Here is a 20,284-nt window from a genome sequence, read left to right on the forward strand (position 1 = left end):
TGACTAAAGCTTCAATTTACAAGGCATCTTTAGCACATGCATTTGGTGCATGCGCATGGCAGCTAGATTGACAAGCAGATCCTGATAGCTACAGAGCTTCAATAAAACACACACCACGAAGGCTTTCCACGATGTACAGTAACGGCTTCTTTGGAGCTGTTATGGTCTGTTGGTCAATAATAATCCACTTTTTAAAGAGTGCCAAAATGTGAATTTACACAGCGGACTGTAACAGTCCCTGACTTAGCAGGTAAATTACGTGAATTCTTAGAATTTCTATACGTATTATGGCACATGCACACCATCAGAATGTTCTGTTGTGTAAAGCAGGCGACCACAGAGTCCAAAATGCAGCATGCTTCCAAGTGCTGATCAAAATGATACACTGCAGCTGGGGAAATGAAAATACTTGTTAACATTGGGAACTTTAACGCCACAATTTACATTTCACCTTACTTTTAATTGGGTATATTTTGATCGACATCCTGGATTACTTGCATCATTATAAATTCTGTTTCCCTTAAAATGAAGTTATTTTCATTTCAAACTATATTAAAAATACATTGATTATACAACTTTGCGGTAGGTTGATGCATAGCATTTAATTTACATGTGATATTTATAAGTAAACATCTCTTCTATAGATTTATAATTTCTGTTTTCTTCAGTGACATAGAAATAGGCAGCTCTGAACGTGCAGGGCTGCAGCTGCACCTAACAACATGCCTGATTCCTTCCAGCAGGTGGAGGCATACTGCAAGAAGCTTCCAAAGAAACAACCAAAAATATTTTTTCCCCCAGCAAACGCTGACATTTAGGGGAAAACAAAATACCCCAAAAATGAGGGAAATTAGATGAATAGTTTGCAACAGGGATAGTGGTGTGGTGTGACACTGTTTTACCTCATAAAGAACCTGGAGTGAAGATATTTCATAGCCCCTCCTTGCTGTAAACACCCTCTCTTGGCTTCCTTTCTGTCTGCTACAGTTGGACATTTTTCCAGAAGAAAAGCCTAGTGAATTATTTAATAAATAAAATTCAGTAAGACAACCATGTTCAAAGATATTTTCTCAAATTTCCTCCAAATAAGTGCAGCAGTAATGCACTTCCAGGGATATGCACATGTAGGTACACACACGCACACACACATACACACACATACTCTGAAAACTACTCTAGACACATTACTATCCCGCTTTAGTCACTGTGTATGTGTGTGTGTGTGTGTTCTACTCATTTGGCCAGAACCAGTGATTTCTCTGGTTCCTTTGTGTTTGGTGTATATTCCTGCCAGTGTATTTGAAAAAAAAAAAAAAAAAAAAAAGCTAAGAATTTTAAGTACAGACAAACCAGAAAAATTTCTGCCTGAAAACCTGGCTCTTCTAGAAGTAGAGGGAGTTCTTTCAAAGACCACCCTTCACTTTCACTTTTAGGATAGATTAACATGTGCCGTCTGCAATGGACAATGACGTGGCCGAAGAATGCCTATGTACAGGATTAACATGGTCTACTTGGAAGAATTTGAATGCTTTTCGATCCATCGTATGATAACATAATACAGCAAATTATAGGTCTTGCCTTCCTTAGCAAGGAGCTGGGAGCAGAATTGCAGTATAGTAATGCCGTGGTCCCCAACCCCCACTCCCTGCTCCCAGGGCCTGTTGACTGCAAATATCTACCATCTACAATATTGACTGGTTTATCAGGCAGCAGGTATCTCTATCAGTCTATCTTGAGTTGTCATCCAACAGAAGATTAAACACTGCCTGCCTCCTTCTTGTGATTTTTAGTCTTCACATCACAAAGTTTTCAATCACATTTCAGCAGTGTGCATTTAGCTTACAGAACTCTGAGCACTTATCTTCCCAAAACAGAGGATTTAGACCATGTTTACCTCGTAGTTCCAAGATATCTGTCTGCAAGCCTGCCCGCATTTAGGGTGTGAGATGGGTTTCAAATCTTTCTCTCCTCTCTTCTGTCTCCCTCTCTCTCCTCTCTCTCTTTTTCTCTCTAGTTCCCTACACAGCTAGACTCTGGACCCAACAACAATCAACAAAGAATTTGCATAATGGACAAGTGTCAGTTTTCCAAGGAGTCCTCCAGGGAAGTGACCATGTGTTGTTAGTTTTCAAGATGAAAGAACTATAACTGTGGACGGCTTTGTTCTGAGTGGCTTTCTCATGAATAATCTTCAGAAGACCGTGATGACCACGTGGCTTTCAGCTCCTGAATCAGCCAGAGAGAAGGCTAGATGTCAGCTGTGTACACTTCTTGTCTCCCCATCGGGTACCTGTGAGGAAGCTGTGGTCTGCGAGGGATCCTAAGAAAGAAACATCTTCCCATTTTATGCGGGATTCAGCACAAACACGTTGATACCAAATCAGTGTTCACCTGCCATTGTGCCTGGCTGATGCTTGCAATTCCCAATCAGTAGACTAATGAGATTCCGGGTACACAGAATCCGGAGAGAAGGCCACGTGCATTCTCTCCAGAACGCCTGAAAGGAAGTCAGTCTGAAGTCCGGCCGGATGGGAATTGGACAGACACACTTCCGGCTAAGTACAGGCGTAATAATGGTGATTAAAACTGTTCACCGTTCCTTTGAGTACCTCGTAGATTCTGGATATTAGTCCTTTGTTGGAGGTATAGATTGTGAAGATTTTCTCCAATTCGTCGCCGTTTTTTAGAGTTTTTCTCACTAAATATTAACTAATGGAACCTAGCCCTGTAACGCTGATAGACCGGCGGGTCGGAAGTGGCTGAGGTGGAGTATCCGCAGAAGAACTGAGGCTCCTGAGCGCAGCGTCCTGTCCAAGAGGTTTCGTCCCAATGCATGGGGAACATCCGCATTGTGATGTTTAGCTCTCAGCTTCTAACTTGGGCATTCTAGCATCTGTATTTCTCATTTAATGTTTTATGGGCACACATGTAGAGGAGTTTTCGTCACTCAAAAGCCCGACAACTTCCCCCGCCAACCCACTGGAATTAAAAAAACCTCGATAACCTCTTAGGCACATGGAAATGGAACCCTGAGCAGAGGTAAAAGCCTAGCAGTGATCACTCTTTTGGCGACTTGGAAATCGGGGTGAGCTTTTATCCGTTACCTGTGCCCTGTTGTTAGGGGTCGACTGCTGCTGTTCTTCCTTGGAAACTGGCTCCGCTGCATTTCGGGGCTGGGATGTTGTTAAAGCATTCACAGCCCTCAGAGCACATGACGACGGAGCTGGGAAATGAAGCAGGACCTTCCGCTTTGTAGCAGACTTATTTCTGGAGAAACTGATGGTTGGGGCCACAAAACGCTTTCAGTGTAGGCTCATCATGACTCATTTGGACATCCTATTTTCTCTCCTTATGTATGAGATTGTGGGGGGTATCTGTACAGCCTAAGGACCTTGGGTGGACCTGGCCAGCAATGGGACTGTTACTGACGATGCATCACATGATGTCACTAGGGCAAGCATAGATCAGCTGAGGATCAATCTTCCCGCAAGGTGTGTGTGAAAATGTAGGTTATGTGCTTCCTTCAGCCCCAAACCTGTTGTCCACACCAGAATCTGGAAACAATCTCATTGGAATTGGGAGAATGATCGATGATACTCACTGGTGAGTGTTCCATTTTTAATATCCACGATTTTTTAAAAAGTCTAGCACCTAAAGAAAAACATGTTCCTTTCTTCAGTACTTGGCTATTTATGGCAAACTTTAAGAAGGTGGAACCATTTACAATCACAAAAATATTAATTCTATTAAGTATACACCCATTAGAATTACCAGAGGCATGAGGAGTTAACTGCTCAGCAGAGCAAATAGGCCTGAATGGGGTTATATGCAAAATGAAACAAAATTCCCCATGCTTGTTCTGCTGAGGGCCAACACCTTAAGCTCCATAAAATTCCACTAATTGAGCTTGGAGGAGAAACTAAGGTTGGAATGATCTTTGAAGAATGAATCCACCTCTCGCTCTGGTATTCTTTACAGAATGTCTTATGTCTAAGTGTCAGGTGCATCCATATCAACTTGTTTTCAAAATAGGTAAATATCTTAAAGTATTTTGTAAGATGCAGAAAAGCTATTGCATTATGAGAAAAAGTATGGAGGTCACACTGCATCTCTAAACTAGATGTGCAAATCAGTATTTGTTGAATTGATTTGAATATATATTGATTTAATAGTTTTTCTACATGCCTAGTATAAATTGAGGGAGATATTTGGAAGTGAGGAAGATGTTTTTTTAAGTTTGTTTATTTAAAAAGTGCTAATTACTGGAGGTTTGAAAATTATAACATACTATCTCTGCCCTCAAGGATTTAATAGGCTAAATTTTGGGAGTGGGGAAGGTGGAAATATAAACACAGATATCAAACAAATTGTCATGTGTTATAATAGTTTAGTGTGTTTGGTTAAAATGAATTCATAAAGGTTATTTATCATTTCGTCCGGAAGAGTTAATAGGGAAAAAACAGCATTTGGCTAAGGTCTTGTAGAGTGAGAATCGTTTGAGGGGGATGAGGAGAAAGTGTAAATAATTAGGCATTTAGATAGAGGAACATTGGTTTCAAATTTGTTAAATGCATGTTTTTACCCTGGCAAACTAAGTATTCCTGCCATTTTACACGGATGAGAACAATTTCTGTGTTTGCTTTTCATGTTTCTTTATCAGCAAATCCTAGGCATTTCCCACACAGCACACATAGGGGGCACTACAGTTTGAGACTTCACGTAAAATCCTTTTTCATGTCACCTTATGTGGTGGCAACATTATTTGACAAAAATCTGTTTAACGTGGGCCCTTCCAAACATTCAATTAACTGCCCAGAGCCCACGCATAGCTGATTTAGGTTAGCTATTTCTTGGATCACAAGACACTGATAAAAAGTAAAAAAAAAAAAAAAAAAAATTATTTAAGATTCATTTAAGCAACAAGTAGGAATAGTAGTATGCAAAGTCACTATTTCTGAGAGGGGTATTTTCTCATGTGCTTTATGATATAGAAGTTTGGAAATCAAAAGATTGAAGTTCTATTCCCTCCTTTCCCCATTAGAGCTGGTGCCTTACATACCACATGCAGCATCTGTGAGCCTCAGTTTTCTGCATGGAAATGAAATCCATAATAAACCAATTGTATTGAGTTTATTATACTTCCATCTAGGAGGTATGCAGAAACATCTTAGAAACCAGAAATACTATCATTGCCATTAATCACAAGAAGAATAATTACTATTTGTAATGTCAGGAATGACAATCCAGGAATATTTCTTAATTTTAAAATGCGGAAACATTAAAAGGGGGTTCATTTCCTATGAAATCCTAGATTTGATTTACTTTAAAATTTACCCATTTACCCAAGCATGAATACAGCTTTGCATGGCACACGTTGCCAATAAGGGGATTGTAAAATCAAATATGCATATTTTAGAATTTTAAATTTGCAGTATGTTAGATCTTGAATTTATCTTTCCAAAGCAGCATATGGGGATGAGATATTTAGATATGAAAAATAACCCACACTTTTCAGAATGTTTGGTGTAACAATGCTAATTCCCTACTCAGTTGATTGGGATGCAACGATTTCATGAAAATGTCAGAGCAGGTATGTGGAAAAGACATTATGGTGTCAAAATGAGATGAAACAATGTTAATTTGTGTGTGGAAAGTCCGTGTCTCTGCCAAGATTAAATAGAACCCTGTGTTCAGCCATGTTGAGCCTTGGCGCACCAGGGCTTGGAGGCCTGGCATGGAAGGCCCCAGAACGCCTGAGGATGTGACATCCCACCAGGAACAAGATTTATTTCCTTCTTCCCACCTTGGGGCTAAGCATAAAGAGAGGTAACGGCGTTTGAGGAATTAGAGCATGGCAACAAAGTTGCTCGTGCTGCAACAGTCCCAGAGTGGGTCGGGTAATCCAGTGCAAGGGAGGTCCAGCAGGATGGAGGGAGTGGAGGAAGAGGAGGCGGGTGGAGGGAAACTGCTTTCTGGCCGCCAATATGGATTGGGTGTACACGTTTGAGGCTCATACTTTTTTGTAAATTGATGCATTTCTCTGGTGTGAATGTCCCTGAGTGTTAAAATGTGTTCAGCACCTCTGTGACGTCTGGGAGTCTGAATTTGCAGAACAAAGGTGAGTATTAATTCCAGTTTGGGTGTTAATTTGGCCTCGATAGAACACTCCAGTAAAACCAACATTTGACTAGGACCCAGAATAGAAGAAGGAGCCAAAGATATGAAAGGAAAATAGTAACTCTAAGTGCTTTGAAATCTATAGCATTTTTTTAAAGATTCTTTTTTTTCCTCCCCTTAGATTTTTCACAGTCTGTGTTCCCACTTCATTATTTAATACAGCTTGTCTGGAGTTGACCAGCAGTCTTAAAGAATGTCAAATCTTCACTTTCCATTCAAGAAATAAGACCCTTCTAGGACCTTCTAAATATTTCTGTTTTCCTTCTAACAAGAATTACCATATGCTGTAATGGAACAATGATCCGACTGGTTTTAGGAGGCCTTGATTTTAGTGCTGACATTGATAGGGACTGACTTATGTGACCTTGAGATGCTACTTCTCTGGACTTTGCTTTTTTCATCTGTCGATTTGGGGCAGGCTGGAGTGCTGGTCTAGATGACCCCCAAGGATACCTCCCACAATCTTCCTCAGTTTTATGGGACTTTTCTAAGGTGAGGCATCCACTGATAACCTGTAAATGAATGAAAGTGTAATTAGTGAGTTTGTTATAGGCAACGCAGTCTAGACGATTAATGCAAAAATAAAAGTGCATATTTTTGGAGATTGCCCGTTTCCAGTTTTGGGGCCTGCTTTCTATTATCATTGTGTTTGCAAACATGCTTCTATTTTGAGCATCCATCATGGGAGATATGATTCCTGAGTCAGCTCACAGGCTGCACTCTTGGAAGGGCTGGCTTGGTGTGTCCATGTAGGGGCCTGTCACATGTATCTTTGAGTCCAGACCGTGGATGTCGAATTCCTCTGTTTACCTTTAGGGTGTAGTTTTTAGAGGGGCATTTCTCTTTTTTGTTTTGAGAGGTATTTATTCTAGCTTCCCTTCATCTCTCATCTTCTTCCTCCAATTTGAGTTTTAAATGTGATCCCAGGAGTTTTGGGACCAGTGAATTTCCTTCTTCTCAGTCTCGTTCTCCATCCCTTCCTCTGCAGGTGGAGGGAGTTGATGTGGTGGAGAAATGCCTTTCAATACTTTTTACTGCAATATTAACTCATGTCGGATATAACAAGTAACCGTGCAATGAAATGAACTCAGGAACAGCAAAGCCATTAAGAAAATGTGCCATTAGGGAAAGGGCTAGAGTTTCCTATGCAAGAGATTCACCAGGCACATACTTGTACATGTTCGAGGAAATGATTCAAATGTTTATAGCCCTTATAATTATGTTCCTTTTAAGAAGTAGAGACTTTTGGAGCCAGAAACATTTTCCTAATTCACTTTATTGATAATGAGTTTTACTCTTAAAATTTTGGTGCGATGAAATCTAAATTCAAATATTCAGATGTAAGGGTGTATGTAGACATATGTGCATTTGTACGAAGAGAAAACTTTGTGATGGAACCATCAATCTGATACAATATGATGCCAGCTTTGTTCTATTCATTCTTCTTTTTCTTTGTCTTTTTTTTGGAAAATATGAAAGCTAAAGCTTTTAGGTTTTGTTCAAACCTGTAAAAGCACATATCAAATATTTTCTTATTTCTTTTCATAATGCCATAAGAGAGGGTGTTTTATCTTTTTTTCTGCAATTTAACATAAGTAGAAATTGTCAGTTTGAAATTGACAGGTATTTGTTACAGTCAACAATGAATTGTTCAAATTTGGGATCACCCACCATCATTGGCAGTGTCTGTCAGGTGTCACAACAGAAGGAACACTGATTAAACGACGATGAAAAATACAATAATTTGGAGCCCTGTGGGTAAGATGTGAAAGGCATCTGGTGTTTGCTGATGAAGGCAAACCCTCCACTACCTGCAGGCATGCTCAGGGTTCCAGGACGGGGGCTCCAGTGCTGTCTATGACGAATGCTCCGTCCCTCCACATCTCTCTGGTGTGGTGTGTGGGCCTTTCAGCCAGGTTTGCAGACAGGGTATATAGGTCTGTGGGAAATGGGTGAGAGTCCCCTTGCATTAGGAAAGAAACAGAGGAATAGAAGGTCAGTGAGTCACTTGCCCACGAGGCAGTGTTGATGTGAAGTTTTTATTTTGCTTCTTTAGGTGCATGGGAGTGCCCAACATGAGTATCCTGTCCCTTGGCACCCTACTTTTGGTTATACCTGTGAGCAACTGTATCGGTATATGGGGTTTCTTTTCATTTTACATCTTTTTTCATTTTCATTTTATTTTATTTTAAAATTTTACTTTAAGTTCCCAGATGCATGTGCAGAATGTGCAGGTTTGTTACCTAGGTGTACATGTGCCATGGTGGTTTGCTGCACCTATCAACCCGTCATCTAGGATTTAAGCCCTGCGTGCATTAGGTATTTGTCCTAATGTCCTCCCTCCCTTTGTCCCCACCCCCCAGCAGGCCCCAGTGTGTGATGTTCCCCTCCCTGTGTCCATGTGTTCTCATTGTTCAACTCCCATTTGTGAGTGAGAACATGCAGTGTTTGGTTTGCTGTTCCTGTGTTAGTTTGCTGAGGTTGATGGTTTCCAGCTTCATCCATGTCGCTGCAAAGGACATGAACTCATCCTTTTTTATGGCTGCATAGTATTACATGGTGTATATTTGCCACATTTTCTTTATCTAGTCTATCATTGATGGGCATTTGGGTTGGTTCCAAGTCTTTGCTATTGTGAACAGTGCTGCAATAAACTTACGTGTGCATGTGTCTTTATAGTAGAATGATTTATAATCCTTTGGGTATATACCCAGTAATGGGATTGCTGGGTCAAATGGTATTTCTCATTCTATATCCTTGAGGAATTGCTACACTTTTCCACAATGGTTGAACTAATTTATTCTCCCACCAACAGTGTAAAAGCGCTCCTATTTCTCCACAGCCTCGCCAACATCTATTGTTTCCTGACTTTTGAATAATCACCATTCTGACTGGCGTGAGATGGTGTCTTATTGTGGTAGTTTATGGGGTTTCTTAAGAGATACTTTCCTGGCCGGGCGCAGTGGCTCGCGCCTGTAATCCCAGCACTTTGGGAGGCCGAGGCGGGCGGATCACGAGGTCAGGAGATCGAGACCATCCTGGCTAACACGGTGAAACCCCGTCTCTACTAAAAATACAAAAAATTAGCCGGGCGAGATGGCAGGCGCCTGTAGTCCCAGCTACTCGGGAGGCTGAGACAGGAGAATGGCGTGAACCCCGGGGGGCGGAGCCTGCAGTGAGCCGAGATCGCGCCACTGCACTCCAGCCTGGGCAACAGCAAGACTCTGTCTCAAAAAAGAAAAAAAAAAGAGATACTTTCCTTTCTAATTATACATCAAGCCAAACAACTCTGAAATAACATTTTAATTCAATGAATTAGAAATGTTTCTTTTTTAAAAGTCTCAGTGGACATTCATTTTCTGTTACTTCTTCTATAGTTGTTATTGGCCATTTGGTTCATGGAAATTTATGAATCTTCTGAGAAAAAATAACATGATGCAACTGTAATACTAACCTATAGCTGGGGTTGTCTGTTCTTCTGAAAAATGCTGAGATAAAAAGGAATATAAAGCTATCCAGTTATTGTTAAATTCACTTACATGTACTATAAAAACAATTTACTAAGAGTTTATACTCAGAAACCATAAAATAATAGGCTGATAAAACTGATTACATGTAAATTTAAAGCTTTCACATGGCAGAGGCCTCAGTAAGAAGACAAGCACAATCTGCAAAAACATTTGCCACACATACGATAGTCATAGGGTGAATTTCCTAAGATGCAAAAATGCTGAAGATAATAAAGAGCTATACAGAAAAGTGGGCAGCCCATGGATAAAAGAATTAAAAATGATGGTGAACAAATGCATGAAAAGATACCCAACCTCATTATAATTAAATAAATGCGAATAAAAACGAAACTCTATTACCATTCATTTAAAATACACATTGAACAGAAACATACCTTGTCCTGAGCTAGTTGCTATGTACACAGATGTCAACAAGACTGACACTGAATTTGCTGGTCCAAAGTTGAGATTCTAGATTTTGCCTGTGTCCAGTACTCAAGGGCCATTAGCCACATGTAACTATTTAAATTTAAAATAATGTAAAGGAACTAAAATTAAAAATGTAGTTTCCCAGTTGCACCAACTGCGTTTCGAAGTGTTTAATGGCCATTTGCTGCTGTCGGCTGTGGTGCTGGGCAGCAGGTCCAGCGCTTTTCCACCAGCACAGGTGGTTCTCTTGGCCACCACTTATCCAGCAAAGAGCAACTCAAGGAAGGAGCAAAGAAAAGTAAATAATTTTAAGATGCAATCATAAATTCCATGACAAGCACTTTTTTTTTTTTTTAGACGAGTCTTGCTCTGTCGCCCAGGCTGGAGTGCATTGGCACGATCTCGACTCACTGCAATGTCCACCTCCTTGTTTCAAGTGATTCTCCTGCCTTAGACTCCTGAGTAGCTGGGATTACAGGTGCCCACCACCATGCTTGGCTAATTTTTGTATTTTTAGTAGAGATGGGGTTTCACCATGTTGGCCATGCTGGTCTTGAACTTCTGACCTCAGGTGATCCACCCCCCTTGGCCTGCCAAAGTGCTGGGATTACAGGCGTAAGCCACCATGCCAGGCTGACAAGCACTCTAAGAGGCTGAGGCGGAAAGCAGCAAAGGAGGCCTACTGACTTAGGGTGGGCAAGGAGATGGTATTTAAATGGAGACCCAAAGAAAAAGGAGCTAGCCACATGGAGAATGGGAGGTCGAGAGAAACCCTTCCAGAGGAAGGATATAGGATGTCCAAAGGCCTTATAATAGGACAGAGCTGCTGGGTGCTTTTAAGGAAGGGAGGGTGCCCCTGTATGAAGCCAATGAGTGATGAGGAGAGACGTATAAAGAGAACTTGGGATACTGGTGTAGTGGGCTCTGTCCCACAGAAAGATACGTTCCGGTCCTGACCCCCAGCAACCCACACAGAATGTGACCTTACTCAGAACTAGGGTCTCTACAGTGCAATCAAGTGAAGATGAGGTCATGCTGGATGAGGGTGGGATCGAGTCCAGTGGGCAGTGCACTCGTAAGAGGGGAATTTGGACACAGACACAGAGGATTCGTGGATGAGCACCACAGAGTGATGAGCAGAGACTGGCATGATGCAGCTGCTAAATTTAAATGCTAAGTTTGCCAGCAACACCAGTGGCTGGGAGAGCCAGATTCTTCCTGAAACCTCCAGAGGAAGGGCGACCCTGCTGATGCCTTGATTTTGAACTTCTAGCTTCCAGAACGGTAAGAGAGAGTGGATTTCTGTGGTTTTAAGCCTCCCAGTTTGTAGTGTTTTGTTATGGCAGCCACAGGTTTCTAACAGAATGGGTAGGAGAAATCATGTAGGAATTTGAGGAATGAAGCCTGGTGAAGAACCATAGAAGGATTTTGAGCAAATAAGTAATTTGATCTAGTTTACAGGTTTGTGTTGTAAAAAGTTAACTTTTACAGCTGAGGAGAGAATGGAAGGAAGCAGGCAGCAAGGTTTATTATGATTAAACATGTTTGGGGGTTTTGTTTAGGTGGGGCATTGGAGATGGACAGGAGAAGGCGTACATGAGGGTTACTGTGGGGCTGCAGCTCTGTTCTCCTTGAGTGATTGGTTCGAGGCATTTTAGTGAAAAGGAATTGACTTCAGGTGATACCAGGAAAGTTTAAAGGGGGAAAACCAAGACTTCTGTTTGCTTTAGACTTAAGAAATTTGAGATATCTTTGAGGTGTCTAATTAGATATGTCAAGTAAGCAGTTATAGATACAAATCTGGGACTTGGATGAAAGCTCTGAGCTTAAGATCAAATTTGGGACTTGCCTGCATTACAGTGGTATTTAAATTCTAGGGAATTGGTACCGTATCCCCAAGGAGCCCATGTAGAGAGGAAAGAGGATCCAGCACGGAGCCCTCCAGATGAAAATGGTTAAAATTTGAGCCAAAGAAAAGAAACCACCAGAGGACAGAGATCAGGAGGGGCCTTCAGGGGAGGAGACGAGATCGGGGGTGGCCTGCGAGGCAGGAGAACCAGGAACAGGTGGCGCGTTGTTGCTGAAGTCAAAGAAAGGCTGTATCCAGAAGTACAAAGGTAGCATTTTAAACAGCATAATGTCAAACATTTCAAAAGTTTGATAAAACCCAGTGTTGGTTAGACTCTCATGAAATAGCTTTCTCATACACTGCTAGGCGCAAAGATGTATGTAGATGACGCTCATTTGTTTATTGTAGCATTGTTTGCAATAGCAACACAGAGCAAAGCAAAATGCATAAGGAGTCTAGGAGCAGCCCTAACATCTGTGGGGAGGAGAATGGTGAAATAGGTGATGAGACGCACACACAACTGATGATGTGTGGCCTTTAAAGAAAAGACTAAGCTGATTGGAAGAAAAATCTCCAAGAAAGATTTTAGGGGAACATTACACACGGGGGCCTGTTGTGGGGTGGGGGAAGGGGGGAGGGATAGCATTAGGAGATATACCTAATGTTAAATGATGAGTTAATGGGTGCAGCACACCAACATGGCACATGGATACATATGTAACAAACCTGCACGTTGTGCACATGTAACCTAGAACTTAAAGTATAATAATAATAAAAAGAAAAGAAAAAAAACCCAAAAAACAAAAGCAAGATGTAAAACAACATGTATCATATGATCTCATTTGTGTTAAAAAAGTAAAACTTGGCCAGGCACAGTGGCTCACCCCTGTAATCCCAGCACTTTGGGAGGCTGAGGCGGGTGGATCTCGAGGTCAAGAGATCGAGACCATCCTGGCCAACATGGTGAAACCCCGTCTCTACTAAAAATACAAAAATTAGCTGGGCATGGTGCTGCGTGCCTGTAGTCCCGGCTACTTGGGAGGCTGAGGCAGGTGAATCACTTGAACCCAGGAGGTGAAGGTTGCAGTGAGCCAAGATCGTGCACTGCACTCCACCCTGGCGACAGAGCAAGGCTCCGTCTCAAAAAAAAAAAAAAAAAGTGAATCTTACACAAACAGTGGTGCCGATTTCACATGGAAGAATGAAGAGCCTGTTTATTATGTTTATCTGGGCATAGACATGGTGAAAGGGGAATTCTGATTTTGATTTTATGTTTTCACATACTGTTTGACTTTTTGACCGTATGGATGCACTGCTTTTGTAAGTAAAAGCTAGAATAATTTTAAAAACTCTTGTTTTGAAATAAGAACGATTCACGGGAGGTTGCAAAGACAATACAAACTGTCCTATGTACCTGTCACCAAGCTTTCCTCAGTGGTAACATCCCATCACATCAAAACAAGAAACCTGTGTTGGCACAACGTGTGTGTGTGGTTCCATTTCACTTTGTCACTTTATCATTTTATATAGATTTATGCAACTGCCACCATCAAGATACAGAATTATTCCATCACCGTGAAGACTTCCTAATACCACCTCTTTATAATCATTTCTACCCCTCCCTCTCCAATCCCTAACCTCGGCAACCACTAATCTATTTTCTGTCTCTATGATTTTGCCATTTTGAGCATGTTGCATGAGTGGTATCATATAGCATGCAGCTTTTTGAAATTGGCTTTTTATTTCTCACTCTGCATAATACTCTAATGCTCTTGAAATCATTCAAGTTATGTGTATCCATAGTTTGTGCTTTTTCATAGGAGAGTACTTTTCCATGGTATAGCTGTACCACAGTTTGTTCACCTATTAAAGGAACATTTTGGTTGTTTCCAGTTCTTGGTTAGTGAAAATAAAGCTGCTATGAATAATTCTGTATATGTTTTTATAGAAACATAAATATTTCTCTGGGATAAATGCAAAAAGTGCAATTGCTGGAGCATAAGGTAAGTATATATACAGTTTTTAAAGAAACTGCCAAACTATTTTCCAGAGTAACTATAGTTACTCTATCACAATGTATGAGGAATTCAGTTTTCCTGCATCCTCACCAGAATTTGGTGGTGTCACTAATTTTTATTTTAGTTCTTGTAATAGGAATATAGTCATATATCATCATGGTCTTGTTTTGCATTTTTTATTGGCTAGTGATGTTGAATAACTTTTCATGTGCTTAAGTTGCCACCCATGTATCCTATTTGGTGACATGTCTCCTAATGTCTTTTGCCTATTTTCTACTTCAATTTTTTTTGTCTAGTGGTGAGTTTGAGAGTTCTTTATATATTCTAGGTATGACCCCGTAGTTCAATGTATTTGCAAACATATTATCCCAGTCTATAGCTTGTATTTTCATCCTCTTAAAAGGGTCTTTTGCTACGATAATCAAGACTGTGGTATTGACAGAGAAACTGACACATAGATCAGTAAAACAAAATAGAGAATGCAGAATTAATCCCAGGAGTTTTTAATTTTATGCAAGTCCAATTTATTGAAATTTTTATTTTATAAGTGTGGGTGTTACGTCTAAGAACTCTTTGAGAAACCTTAGATCTCAAAGATTGTCTCCTGTTTTCTTCTAAAAGTTTTATAGTTTTATATTTACATTTACATCTATGTATCTATGATACATTTGAATTATTTTTTCTATTAGGTTTGTGCAAAAGTTATTGTGGTTTTGCCGGTACATTACTTTTAATGGCAAAACCGCAATTACTTTTGCACCAACCTAATATAAGATGTGAGATTTAGCTTGAGGTCTTTTTTTTTTTTTAACCTTTGGATATCCAATTTCTCCAGCACCTTTTGTTGGGAAAACTATTCTTTATCCATTGAATTGCTTTTGCACCTTTGTAAAAAACCAGTTGGCCATGCTCCTGGGAGTAATTCTGCATTCTCTATTTTGTTTTATTGATCTGTGTGTCAGTTTCTCTGTCAATACCACAGTCTTGATTATCGTAGCTGTAAAGTAAGTCTTGATAGCATTTTGTGTGTTTCCATCCAGTTTATTTTTTATGATTGTTATCACTAGTCTAGGGCTTGTGGCCTTCCTATAAATTTTAGAATAATCTTTTATATATTTGTAAAAAATCCTGCTGAGATTTTGACAGGAATTGCATTAAATGTGAATATCAATTAGGGAAGAGTTGGTATATTTATATTAAGTCTTGCAATCCATGAATATGGGATGTCTCTCCTTTACTTAGACATTGATTAAATGTTTTCCTCAGTATTTCCTCGTTTTTAACATATAAGTTCTGTGTATGTTTTGATAGATTTACAGTTAGTATTTCATTATTATTCATTACCAATGATTTCAAAAAAATCATTCTTTTTTGAATGATTACAAATGGTAGTATAATTTTAGTTTGTTTCCACATGTTTATTGCTACTGTATAGTAGCACAAATTGTTTTGTATGCTGTTCTTGTATCCTGTGAGCTTGCTGAACTCACATATTAGCTTTAAAGGGTTTTTTTTTTTTTTTTTTTTTGGTCAATATTCTGGGATTTCTACATAGAAAGTCTGCAAATATGGGCAGTTTTATTTCTTTTTTTTTTCTGTCTGCATGCTTATTATTTCCTTTTGTTGCTTTACTGTGCTGGTTAGAACTTCTGGCACATTGTTGAATAGCAGTGGTGAAAACGGACATTCTTGCCTTGCCCTCAGTTTTAGCAGGGAAAACATTCAGTATTTCAAAATGAAGTACAATGTTAATTGCATTTTTTTTTGTAGATGTTATTTATGAAGCTGAGGAAGACCCTCTTTATTCCTGGTTTTATGAGAGGCTTTTTTGTAAATGGTTGTCCAATTTTGTCAAAATTTTTTTGCATCAATTGATATAAACGTGTGATCTTTCTTCTGCACCTTGTTAGTATGGTGGATTACTGTCTTAGTACATTTGGGCTGCTATAACAAAATACCGTAAATGTGTCACTTATAAATAACAGAAATTTATTTGTCACAGTTCTGAAGGCTGGGAAGTCCAAAATCAAGGCACTGGCAGAATTAGTGACTGGTGAGGGCCCACTTTCTGGTTCATAGAAAGCATCTTCTCACTGTGTCCTCACATGGTAGAAGGGATGAGAGAGTTCTCTGGAATCTCTAGTATCATTCAGAAGGGCTGTACCCTCATGACCTAATAACTTTCAAAGGCCCATCTCCAAATACCATCACTCTGAGGGCTCTGCTTTCATGACTTAATAACTTCTAAAGGCACACCTCCAAATACCGTCACTTTGAGTGTTAAGATTTAGCTTACGATTTTTGAGGGAGATATAAACATTCAGTCTGTAACAATTATATTGATTGATTTTCAAATATTAAACTAGAATAAACTTCTGAAACGAAACTCCTGGAATGCCTGATATAAACCTCTCATGATCATTACACACAGACATACTTTAGATTTTTTTTTTTTTCTGAATTCTATTTGATAATATTTTCTTAAAGATCTTTACATTTATATTCATGAGTGATATTGGTCTATAGTTTTCTTTTTTTGCACTGTCTGTGATTTTAGTATCAAGACACTACTGACTTCATAAAATGAAGTGGGAAGGGTTTCTTTCTCTTCTATCTTCTGGAAGAAATTGTGTACTATTGGTGTTAATTTTTTAAATGCTTGGCAGGTTTTGCTAGTAAAATAATCTGGGCCAGGAGTTACCTTTTTAAATCATGCTGCTATAAAGACACATGCACACGTATGTTTACTGTGGCACTATTCACAATAGCAAAGAGTTGGAACCAACCCAAATGTCCAACAACGATAGACTGGATTAAGAAAATGTGGCACATATACACCATGGAATATTATGCAGCCATAAAAATGATGAGTTCATGTCCTTTGTAGGGACATGGATGAAACTGGAAAACATCATTCTCAGTAAACTATCGCAAGGACAAAAAACCAAACACCGCATGTTCTCACTCATAGGTGGGAATTGAACAATGAGAACTCATGGACACAGGAAGGGGAACATCACACTCCAGGGACTGTTGTGGGGTGGGGGGAGGGGGGAGGGACAGCATTAGGAGATATACCTAATGCTAAATCACGAGTTAATGGGTGCAGCAAAACAACATGGCACATGGATACATATGTAACAAACCTGCACATTGTGCACATGTACCCTAAAACCTAAAGTATAATAATAAAATAAAATAAAAAAAAGAGTTTCAAATAAGAAATCCTATTTCTTAAATTGTTATTGGGTTATGCAAATTATTTTATATTGGATGAGCTGTGGCAGTTTGTATATTTTGAAGAAGTTGGTCCATTTTATCTGTGTTGTCAGATTTATGCTGTAGAGTTGTATGTGGTATTCCCTTATTATTCTTTTAATGTCTGCAGAATCTGTATTACTATCCACTGTTCTATTCCTGATATTAATCATTTAATATGAATAATTTTTCTGTTTTTCAATAAGCAAGAACTTTGGCATTTTTCTTAATATTTTCAAATAACTATATCATAATTACACTAATTTTCTCTATTGTTTTCCAGTTTTTAATCTCACGGATTCCCACTCTTGTCTTTATTATTTCTTTCCTTCTGCTTGTTTTAGGTTATTTTGCTATTTGGTTTTCTAGTTTTTTGACATGAGTACTTAGATTACTGATTAAAGTACTTTCCTCTTTTCTAATGCAAGCATTTAGTGCAATACATTTCTCTTACTGCTCTAGCTGCATCTCATCAATTTTAGTATAGTTTCATTTTGTTTAGTTCAGTGTGTTTTTAAATTTTCCTTGAGATTTTGTCTTTGATCCATGGATTATTTAAAATATTTTTATTTGTTGGTTTCTAAGAGTTTGGAGGCTTTCTTTTTATTATTCTATTGATTGTTTTCTATTTTGATTATAGTTTCTGATTTGAGTGTAGTCAGAGAACATGTACTATGTGATTTAATTCTCTTAAATTTGGCAAGGTTTATTTTATGGTTCAGGATATAGCCCATCTTGGCATAGGGCACTTGAGAAGAATGTGCATGCTGTTATTAGGTGGAATGTTCTATAAATATGGATTAGATCCTATTGGTTGATAATGTTGAATTCATCTATATCCTTACTAATTTTCTGTCTTGTTTCTCTATCGATTGTTGAGAGTGAAATGATGAATTCTCCAATTATAATTTTGGATTTGTATATTTCTACTTTCAAGTCTATCAGTTTTTGTTTTATATATTTTGCAGTTTTATTGTTTGATGTATACACATTTACAATTTCTATTTTTCTGTGTGGATCAATATTTTATTCTTATACACATATATAATACACATGTACATTATATATATACCTTATGTATATATGGAATATATATACATAATACATATATACATATATGTATTTATACATACATATGTATAAATACATATATGTATTTATATATACATACATGTATTTATATATACATATATGTATTTATATATACATATATACATATATGTGTGTATATACATATATAACATATATATATATACACACATGTAATGCACATTACACACATATATATAATTACCAGGAAAATTATCAGTATATTACACAGTATACATTAGTACATCATTACATATTTACTGGTGGTGTCCCTTTCTGTCCTTAGTAATTCTCTTTATTCTGAAATCTACTTTATGTGATATGAATATAGCCACTTCCTGATTCCTTTTGATTGATGTTTGGATGGCATATCTTTCCTTTTACTTTCATCCTGCTTACACTGTTTTACTAAATGTGAATTCATTGTTGACACCATATGGTTGGGCCATGTATTTTAGTCTACTCTGGAAATCTCTGTCATTTTTGTTAAAATAACTTTATTAAGGTATGATTGACATGTAAAAAGCTTACATATTTTATGTATACAACACAGTGAGTTTGGGGATAAATACACACCTGTGAAACTATCATCACTGTCAGGGCTATAAACATATCCATCACCCCCCAAAATGTCTTCATGCCCCCTTTATTATCATTATAATTTTTACAGCAAATTTTAAGTATGCAATACAGCATTGCTAACTGTAGGTATTATGCTATATAATCGACTTTCAGAACTTATTTATCCTGCATAACTGAAACTTTGTACCCTTTGACCATCACCTGCCCATTTCCTCCTCCTTCTAGCCCCTGGAAGTCATCACTGTATTCTATGTTTCTATAAGTATGACTATTTTAGATTCCACATATAAGTGAGGTCATGTAGTATTTGTCTTTCTTTATGTGGCTTATTTCAGTTAGCATAGTGTCGTCCAGGTCCGTTCATAATGTCATAAAAGGTAGAAAATCTCAGTCTTACTTGGTATACTTAGACCACTTACAGTTAATGTAATCACTTATGTGTTAGGGCATATGTCTGTCATTTTATTTTTTGTTTGTCTCTCTTGGTTTTGTTTCTCTGTTATCTTCTCTCTACTTTTCCGTGGGTAACTTGAAAACTCTTTAGAATTCCATTTCTATTTATTTATAGTTTTTTAGTGATTTCTTTGCATGCCTTCTTTAGTGGTTGCTCCAGGCATTACATTATATACATAACTTAAAGTCTACGGGTGATGTCATATTACCAGTTTGAGTGAACTGTACATTGTATACTATTTAAAGAACTTCCTGCTGGGCTTAGTGGCTCACGCCTGTAATCCCAGCACTTTGGGAAGCCAAGGCGGGCGGATCACGAGGTCAGGAGAACGAGACCACGGTGAAACCCCGTCTCTACTAAAAATTAGCCAGGCACGGTGGCGGGTGCCTGTAGTCCCAGATACTCGGCAGTCTGAGCCAGGAGAATGGTGTGAACCCGGGAGGCGGAGCTTGCAGTGAGCCGAGATTGCGCCACTGCACTCCAGCCTGGGCGACACAGCGATACTCCGTCTCAAAAAAAAAAAAAAAAAAAAAAAAAGAACTTCCTATAGACATTTTCTTAGGAGAGATCTGTTGGCAACACATTCTTTTAGCTATTTTTCATCTGAAAGTATTTAGTTTCTGCTTCATTCCTGGGTACAGAATTATGAGTTGACAGTTCTTTTCTTTCAGAACCTGAAAAATGTCATAGCAATTTCTTCTGGACTACATGGTTTCTTATCAGAAATCTGCTATCTTTTCAATTGTTTTTCCCCTTTATGTAAGATGTCATTTCACTCCTGCTGCTTTTTTTTTTTTAACTCTAGTTTTCAGATTTTGACTGTATCTTCTCATTGATTTTTTTGGGTTTGTCTTGTTTGGGAATTTTCTCTGCTTCTTGAATCCATAGGTTTATGTCTGTGCAACTTTGGGATATTTTT

The 20,284-nt window shown here is 38.6% G+C and overlaps 1 long non-coding RNA gene across 1 annotated transcript in view; it reads left to right on the forward strand.

Annotated features, from left to right (window-relative positions):
• Nucleotides 1–2,580: 2,580 nt before the first annotated feature.
• LOC134734575 (uncharacterized) overlaps nucleotides 2,581–20,284 on the forward strand; it is a 99,016-nt gene continuing 81,312 nt past the window's right edge. The window contains exon 1 of the long non-coding RNA XR_010117733.1: nucleotides 2,581–3,603. This is a non-coding gene — a long non-coding RNA (uncharacterized lncRNA). The remainder of the gene's footprint in view (nucleotides 3,604–20,284) is intronic.

This window comes from Symphalangus syndactylus, chromosome 1, assembly GCF_028878055.3.
Source record: "Symphalangus syndactylus isolate Jambi chromosome 1, NHGRI_mSymSyn1-v2.1_pri, whole genome shotgun sequence".
NCBI lineage: Eukaryota > Metazoa > Chordata > Mammalia > Primates > Hylobatidae > Symphalangus > Symphalangus syndactylus.